The 9082-nt window shown below is 37.5% G+C and overlaps 1 pseudogene across 3 annotated transcripts; it reads right to left on the reverse strand.

The window, feature by feature from the left end:
* Nucleotides 1–3755: 3755 nt before the first annotated feature.
* Nucleotides 3756–6556, reverse strand: LOC104611325 (L-type lectin-domain containing receptor kinase V.9 pseudogene; annotated as a pseudogene). 3 transcript variants are annotated; one of them, XR_016078939.1, is made up of 2 exons: nucleotides 6284–6556; nucleotides 3756–6196 (listed from the first exon to the last, which is right to left on the reverse strand). The product of XR_016078939.1 is annotated as an L-type lectin-domain containing receptor kinase V.9 pseudogene, transcript variant X2 (transcript). The 3 variants fall into 3 exon arrangements; XR_016078940.1 differs by having other exon boundaries at nucleotides 3756–5871; nucleotides 6020–6555; XR_016078938.1 differs by having other exon boundaries at nucleotides 3756–6556.
* Nucleotides 6557–9082: the final 2526 nt, after the last annotated feature.

The following is a 9082-nucleotide window of genomic DNA, read 5'->3' on the forward strand; positions in this document are numbered from 1 at the left end:
AACATTCAAATGGATCGATACCGATACTTTATGCACCCACACCCGCCGGTGAATTAGCATCAATTCTGAGCTGGCACCTATCCCAACCATACATTGAACCTACAAATTCTGACACTAGGGGTATCGGTCATTCTCCCTAAATAATTTGGGTAAATTCAGATTGCCGCCTTAGAGGGTGGTGATACTCTTTCGAATTTTGTTTTTGCGAGAAAGACATCCCTGAACTTACGAATTAGAGTACTATGCCCCCCTTTTTCAAACTAATGGGGTTGATGGTGAAGATAAAATAATGACATAAAAATTGTGTAAATGGAGCACAATATCTCTTTTGAATTGGAAGCACAATAACCCAATTCAAAAGAGATGGTGTACTTTTACCTGTCCATTTTGGTCATTTTGATGGCTTTTTCTCTCTCGGTCCATTGAATTTTGAATGGATAATTTAGTAATATCATCTTTACTATCAAGATTGAGTTTTTAACTGTGAAAAGGAGATGAATCCTTAAAATAAGGAATGCTATATGCAGCCTAAATCTAAATGTCACCATCATGGTTTTCAAAACTGGATCGGACCAGAAAAACCTAGAACCGGTTAGGTAATTGGTTTCGGTTTTCCCCAAAATTGGATTTTCTTCAAAAACCATTGATTTTAATTAACAAACCACTGACCCGGGCAGTTAATCATTCAAACGGTTTTGACTGTTTTTTATTTTTTAATTTTTTTTTATTTTTTTGTCAAAACGGGCCGACTGTTTGACCTGATAACCAGGCCCCTAACTGAGTCGATCTCCGGATCGGTTTTAAAAACCATGATCACCACCCTTAAACTCAGTTTGGAAGGAGTACAAATATAAATATATAGAGTGCAAACCTTGTATTTTGTATTATTTTCTATCTATTTTCTCCAATACTATACTATTTATAATCTTTCCAAACTAAGCCTTAAGTAGAAGTGGCAGTCTATAATTTACCCAAATTTTCAACTTGTTTATGCTCGTTGAAGTTTCTTCTAACCTTGATAAATAAAAACCAGAAATTACTTTGATGCATTATAAAGTGTTTTACTAAAAGCATGTGGAAAAAAAAAGAAAAAGAAAAAGGATTTCTAATCAAGTAGGATACATAGAAGTTTCAGTGCTGCCTTCCTAATGAATTATTTGGTCATAACTCCATTAATTGAGATGGTCATTCATCAGCTTTGCAGGGAGTATAATTAATTTCTAAGTGAGCTGCTGCATTATTGGTTGCAAAGGCACAAAGTCGGTCATGTAAGGGCAATGCCTTACCTCCTGTTAATACTAAAACCAACTTATTGTTATATAATATATATATATATATATATATATATATATATACGTAAATTAATGGTGATATGACTTGATTTAATTTATCATTTCTTCTATTTTTTTTTCTTGAGGCAAATGATCCAATCTTTATATTTTGAACAAAGCCAAAGTAGGAGTCTTGTACAATAATGTGTTTACTCATGATTGATTATATAAATATTTTACACATGCTATATAACTATAGCTCAAATTATTAGTTGTATGTCAATCAAAAAAATTGACTTTTCTATGAAGTTTTCTGTGTTTGGTTTGAAGGAAAAAAGTACGGAAAGGTAGAGAAATTTATACAAAGTTTGTAAAGATTTTTTTACATTTCTCTTCCTTTTTCTACTTTTTTCTTCAAATCAAACATAGCCTTAATAGCTTCTCCTTCAACTCTCCTAAACAAGTCCAAAATCTAACGTATCTGTGGTTGTTGTTAGAGGTGGAGAACAATCTGAGCCCAAAACATTAGCTTTTGTACAGGGTAGGCCTGAATTTTTGGGCTTAAATCAGAAAACTCATTCCTGACCTAAACTTAGTTTGGGCTAGGGTTGAGAGTGGAGTCATCTAGCCGCAGAATGGGCAAGAGAATTGTCCAAGTTGATTCACCATCTATCTTTGTAGTGGTGATTTTTTAGCCCACAAATCCAATAGATTGCATGCATGTTCTACCATCCAATTGGCTAACTAATGAGGATTATCTAAGATGGACAGAGAATGAAAATCACCCAAGTCAATTTCGAAGACTTGAAGTTCTACTAGTTTGTTGTTTGATTTAATGGCTCACTCACGACTTGGTTTGGATATTTCTGCAGCTTACATACGAAAAGAAACAAAAAGAGAAACAGGAAAGGAGACAGACCACAACTATTAGAAAGTTCAGGTTCTCTTTTAAGCCATTTTAAATGTAGGGATGTCAATTCAATCCAATTCAGTACAATATAAGTCCATTATAAATGGATCAGGTCCAATCCAATCTAATAAATATTTTGGATTAAATTGATCAAATTCAATATGTCTTATCAGTCCATCCTATACATCCAAATTGATTTTAAACTAGATAGGGTCCAATCCAAAACCGGTCCATCAACACCCTTAATTAATTGAATGCTTGGCGATGGCGATGGTGTCTTCTTCGGTCACAATTTTAAGAGCACACCTACTGCGGCCGTGGTCTAATGATCTATGGACTTTCTCATCGACACAACATCCATGAAAAATAAAAAGTAGTTAATGTAATATTTTGAATTTATTTGCATTGTTGGTGTGTAAATATTTCATTTGGGGATCGCCATGGAGTGCAACAACCACCACCAATAAAAATAAAATAGTAGTTCAAATAAAAGTCTATAACCTTGAGATTGAGAAATTGAGAGTTAGGAGTCTAAATCTACTACCCAGCAGTAGACGCTACCTACACAGCTTCCAACATGATCCATGGTTGTACTTGTCTTCAATGACGATATACAATTACAAAACATGTTTGAGATGTGTGGCTGTAGATGATGTTGGAAGCAGTGTGGGTAACGTCTTGTGTATAACAAATCAACTTTCGGTAACTTGTAAGGGAAAGTGGGGAGTTGCATAATGGGAAATTTGATCTCATTGACCAACAATCCTGTGATCCCACATGGGTATCACTTTGGCACATCCACCATTCATTGGGAACATCTCCCGTGAATATTCACTAATAAGTACGGAAGATGTTCCCAATTCATGGTAGGATGTGCGTGTGAGGCGCCAGTGAAGCCCAAGATGTGAGGAGTAGATCCGGTCTCCGATCCAAACTCCTAAATAAATAGGAGGCTTGTAATGTAAGATTATTCTGTGGAAGTGTTCAGATTTCCTACTCATAATAATCATGTCCAAACCTACCAATAGGGTGATGGGATCTGCTCCTCACGAATGAGTACCTCACAGGTACATCACCGTGCATTGGAAACATCTTCCGTGAATAATAACTAATAAGTACGGAACCAATGCATGATAGAATGTGCTTGTGAGGAGCAGATCCGGTCTCACCAATGGGACACTATAGCCGTACATTGAAAACATCTTGTATTTGTATTTTGTCATTCATAAGGAAGTCTTGTCAATGTGAGTTGGGATCTTTTGCCAACAAAATACATTCCAACCCTATGTTCTCATGCATTTTCTGATTTTTCCATCCTAGGGGTTGTTTGACAATATGCAAGGTTTTGTTTCCCACGACAATAAAACCATTTTGCCAACATTAATGGTTTTAGTAAAAACATTCACCTCAAAATTCTAAATTCTACTGGCAAATTGGAACAATTCAAAATTTCAAATACCCCCACCTAAGATTTATTGGGGTGGACTGAACAATAAAAACCCCCATGCTTGTATTTTCTAAAACAAAAAACAATTGTCATGTCTAGTTGTCTACAAAAAGCCAAAATCAATATGTTTTTGACATGGCAATTGTTCTTTAGTTTTATAAACAAAATCATTCACATTGACTAATACCCCCTAATGAATGAATGACAGAAAAACTGATTTTCACATGTTGGGGAAAAAGTGGCATGGAAAGCTCTATTCCTCGAACAAAATGAGGAACAAGTTTGAGACAAATCCTCTACATTTTGGCTATCCAAGTTGGGTCTAGATCCCTCAAAATCTTCCCATTGATTAAGAGATTCCCATCAAATCTTGCAAGAGCAAATGAATCCACATCTGCTCTGCTGATTTTATTCTTTGTTAATTGTTGTAGAAATTCCCTCAGAACAAGTTCCAAGAAGTGTAATCACCATCTACCTTCCAAGTTCCAATCACTGTCTATACTACCATTCACACTTAATTACAATTCATCAATACTCTGAATTAACCACTCAATTCCACTAATCAGCCACACCCAAGTATCACTCAACGTCCATCAGCAATTAATTCCTCTGTCATTGTTAGAGAGGACACTGAATCTTTCTGGGACAAATAAGAGGCAGACAAAGAAACCTTCTCATGGCTACCTGCCATTTGCTGCTCTGCCATACCCAGAACATTGGCATTTAACTCCTCCACCAAGGAAGCGTCACCTTCCAAAAGTTGCACCACACACAGCATGCTCGGCCGAGCTCCGGCCACCGGGTGTGAGCAAAGCAGAGCCAGCTTCAACACCAACTCGGCTTCTTCCGCCACATAATCCATCCCTAGTTTAGGGTCCACAGTCTCCAGAAGGGCTCCTCTATCCCAACAATCCGCCACCCAGTCCACCAGGAGTACCTCCCCTGGCTCTGCCCCTGGCTCCACCGGTCTTCTGCCACAGACCACCTCGAGCAGAAACGTCCCAAATGCAAACAAGTCGGAGCTTGTGCTGGCTTTCCCAGTTCTAGCAAGCTCTGGTGCAATATAACCAGGAGTTCCCGCTAGGTAGGAAGTCTGAAGGGTAGCTCCATGGTCGTACCATTTGGCAAGGCCGAAGTCTCCCAATCTTCCGTTCATTTCACTGTCTAGTAAGACATTGCTCGCCTTAATATCTCTGTGAACCACCACCTGTACCCACTCATGGTGCAGATAAAACAGAGAAGAAGCTACATCCTTGATGATCTTAAACCTCTGTGCCCAGTCAAGTGTCAATTCGGGTTGATCGAAAAGGAACTTGTTGAGGCTGCCGTTGGGCATGAAATCGTAAACCAGTAGGAGCTCTCCCTTCCGCCTGCAATACCCAAGTAATCGAACTAAATTTGGGTGCCTCAGCCTGCCGATGGTGGCGATCTCTGCGACGAACTCTCTCAGTCCTTGTCTGGAATCGTGAGAAATTCTCTTCACTGCTACTGGGATCTTTGTTTTGGGTAACACCCCTCGATAGACCTGTCCGAAACCTCCTCTCCCTAGAAGCTCCCTGTCTTTGAATCCCTTGGTGGCAACAAACAGATCCCTGTATTTGAATCTGTGAGGTCCATACTGGATTTCCCAATCTTCTACTACTTCCCTGAACTGTATATTCCTTCGCAGAATCAAAACTATGGCCAAGATGATTGCTAACGCAAAGATAGTTGCAGCTACAGACAACAAAACCACAAGAGCCTCTGACGTCTGCCTTCTTTGATCTCTCTTTCCATGTCCATCTGTCCTGATCTTGGGAAGCTTTTTGATTTCAAAAGGTTGAACTTCCCCATTCATCTTAAAGCTCCAAGCTATTATGTCGTGAGTTGATTCGCTAGAGCCCGTTGATGATGAGAAACCCACATACATACTCTGCAAGATGAGATGAGAAAGATCTCGTGTCAAGGACAAGAGAGGGCGAAGAGGTTTTGGTGTGCGCAGTGGGGCTAATGTGACATTCAGTTGTTTTCTCAATCCGCTGTAATCCACCCATACTTGAATTGGGTCTCCTTTTGCGAGGTCTAGATTCCTGAACAGAGTGGATTTTCTGCCTGTGTAGTAACCTGCTGTAGTGGAACTGACAGATTTTAAGCCATTAATATCGATCCCAACGTGGTTGTCATCGATATCGCTGAACTCTTGGCTCTTCACAGTGTCCATTTCAATCGCAACAATATGATTGGAAGGATCTCCATCGCTGGACCTGTCGAATAACCCAAGATAATCACTGGGTAGGGCTCTAAAGAGATCCTTAGTGGGTGAGATGACGAAGGCAATCCCATGGCCCCTTGAGTTCTGATTCTGCGAGATTATTGCAAAGACAAAAGAAGTGGAGAAGGAGAGAACACTACCAGTTGAGCTGTTCTTGAATTGCAGAGGATGGGAGTAGAAGACATGACCAAACTGTTGCAGACGTCCATCTTCACCACCTGTAAGCTGGATAAGGCCATTGGGTCCGACCTTTGCTTCATCACCAAGCTCCATGGAACTTTTATTGTATCCATAGAAGATGAAATCATCAGGGACATCTGAAGATGCATGGCTCAGATGGAGGAGCAGAAAGAAAACCAGAATCAACTGTGACATGGCTAATTAAGCAAGCAACAGAGACGTACATAACCCTTTGATGATTTATTTGTCGCTCGTTTCTGGTTGAAGGATTGAAGATAGAGACAGAGACTGCCGATCAGGATAGGAGACGGGCCTGAGAGATAGCTAGAATACATACCAACCATGTTGAAATTGTTGTTCATGATCAACAGATGTCGGTGCTGTCCATGTTTCCATTTTTTTTTTCTGATCGGAAGTTTGCATTATTCCATCTCAATCCATAAAAAACTAAAACAGAACGTATGCTGGGCTCCCAGTGAAAAGCACTCACAGAAAACTGACAAAGTCACAAAGGAATCTTATTTGATAATAGATGTTTATCATTTCTCCAAGTAGCGTCATGGATTCGTCATCCTCCATGGATGGACAGTGCTGAGAGCTGGCCTCATTGAAGCAAAAAACCAAAAACCGTTTGATTGGAATTTCTACATGTGGGATCTCTATCATGGGTGTGCAAAAACCGTTCGAACGGGTGTTCGAACAGCCTTTACAGCCTTGCATTGAGAACATCTCGATATTTCTCATGGGAGATATTCCCAATGCAAGGCTATAATGGCTATTTGAACGGCCTTGCACTGACTGAATCCGTTTTCTCGATTGGGACAGCCTTCCACTGGCCATTACCTAACTTTCCAACAGCCCTTCCAAGCTCCAAACTTAAATTCCAATCATGTCAAGTGTCTCAAACTTGGTGATCACCCAACTCTCCAAACTTCACAAGGTCAACAGTGGATTGATCAAATGAGAGCAATAATAGTAAATAATTCATTGTGGCTTTGTGGGTATTCACTTGGAAAATCAGAAAATCTTGACACGGGTTCTTTGTATTAGTTTAAAAAAAAAAAAGATAAAAATTAAAGTAATAAAATCAACCTGCTCAAGAATCATGGAGGGGTTCTTTGTATTAGTTTAGAAGAAAAACAAATTAGAGAAATTGCAGTGGGTTTGTCTGACAGTGGGGAAAGGAGGAGGATGGATGGATTAGTGGCGTGGGCCTCCATGTAGGGAGCTTTTAAAAGCACTAGAAGTTTCCTAGTACTCTACTAGGAAATTATTGTAATTCTTGTTTTGACGTGTATTCACGCCTTTTGCTTCCAGATTCTAACCAGCTTTTATCCACTATCAATTTCTTATGAAAATCTTTTTCTAAAAAGCTTGAAAGAAAGCTTCCTTTTATGAAAAAAAAGGACATCTGTCTGTTTTACAAGTTTATCTAAAACCCACACTAGTAGTGGTTGGAATTTAAGTGACCACTTTTGATGATTTCATAAAATTTGATGTGTACTCGATGAAAATATTCTCTTTTGTTCAAACAATCAAACCCACACTGTTCAAAGTGGAAGACAATGTGCTGTTTTTTTGTTACTTTATCCTTCCTTTAATCTAGATTCTAGGGGTGAACATTACTCTTTTAAAACCAAATTATTGAATTGAAAATTTTGGTTTTGGTTTTTTAGGTTTGGTTTTTTTTTTTTAGTTTTTGAATAATTCAGTTTGGTTAGTTTGATTTTTAGGAATTTCAATTTTTGGTTTCAGTTTTTAGAGTTAGAAATTCGGTTAATCGAAAAAACCGAATTAATTGAAATTCATTATATAATATATAATATTCTATACATTTATATATTAATATATTATATAGTGTATTATAATGAAATTCAATTTCATAATATATATTATAGGTTATAATATATAATATTTTATATATTAATTAAATTCGGTTTTTAACCGAAATAACTAAAAACCAAAACCGAAAATTTTGACTTTCTTGTAATTTGGTTCGTTTTTATTTTTTATTTTGGTTTTTAAAAATTCAATTTATTCGGTTCAGTTAAGTTTTTAACCGAATAAACCGGATGCTCACTCCTACTTCAAGCAATCAGCTAAAGATGTCTCACCTTACACACCTGATCTGTTCCCACAAGCTTAGAGTTCGCATTAGGCATGTCAATGGAATATGCAGCCCCATTTGACATCAAATCCCATTACTCATCAAATATGAAATTGCATGTAGAGTGCAAAATCTTACACTTTCTATTATTTTGTATATATTTATATATTTATACTGTACAAATGCAAATATATACAATGTAAATACATACAAAATAATACAAAATATAAGGTTTTACACCTACATATTCGTATTTGCACTCCTTCCAAACTGAACCTAAAAAGCTAATGTGAAACGTGTACCATCTTCCTCCCATCTTAATTTTCTCTCGGGGAATCACATCATTTTACGTCCAACCAACAAAAACAAAATCAAATATATATCAAAAGAAAAAGCAAAGCAGAAATTACAATCAGCACATGCCACAGCCAGACAGTTACACTAGTGCAAATGAAATTTGAACAGCAAATTAACAAATCCAGACTTGGTTAGACCACAGTTTAGGCTACTCTTGTAAACCAGCAATCTCAAACCAATTACAAGATGGGCTATTGGTATGTGATTGGTAGCTTTTGATGATACCTATAATCGTAGTCATATATAGGAGAAATTCTATTCTAATATTAGGATAAATCATTGCTAAATTGAGTGGTATCATATATACATGATTCCAACTCAGTCTTCTATTTGTTGTAAGCTACTTCTTTTGTTCTTTCCTTGTGAATAGAGTTTTCCACGGTTCCACCTTCCCAATTATAAGGCAATAAAGAAACTTCTTTTCTTTATGCCCACTTTATTTTATTTATTTATTTATTTTACTTTTGGTGGATAGAAAAAAAAAAGTAGGGGTGCAATTTGAGTTAATTTGGCTTGAGAATTTGTCAAATTTTTAATGGGTTTAAATCCTAAATCTAAG

The sequence above is a fragment of the Nelumbo nucifera genome, chromosome 7 (assembly GCF_055504915.1).
Source record: "Nelumbo nucifera cultivar China Antique chromosome 7, China Antique-T2T, whole genome shotgun sequence".
NCBI classification, from domain to species: domain Eukaryota; kingdom Viridiplantae; phylum Streptophyta; class Magnoliopsida; order Proteales; family Nelumbonaceae; genus Nelumbo; species Nelumbo nucifera.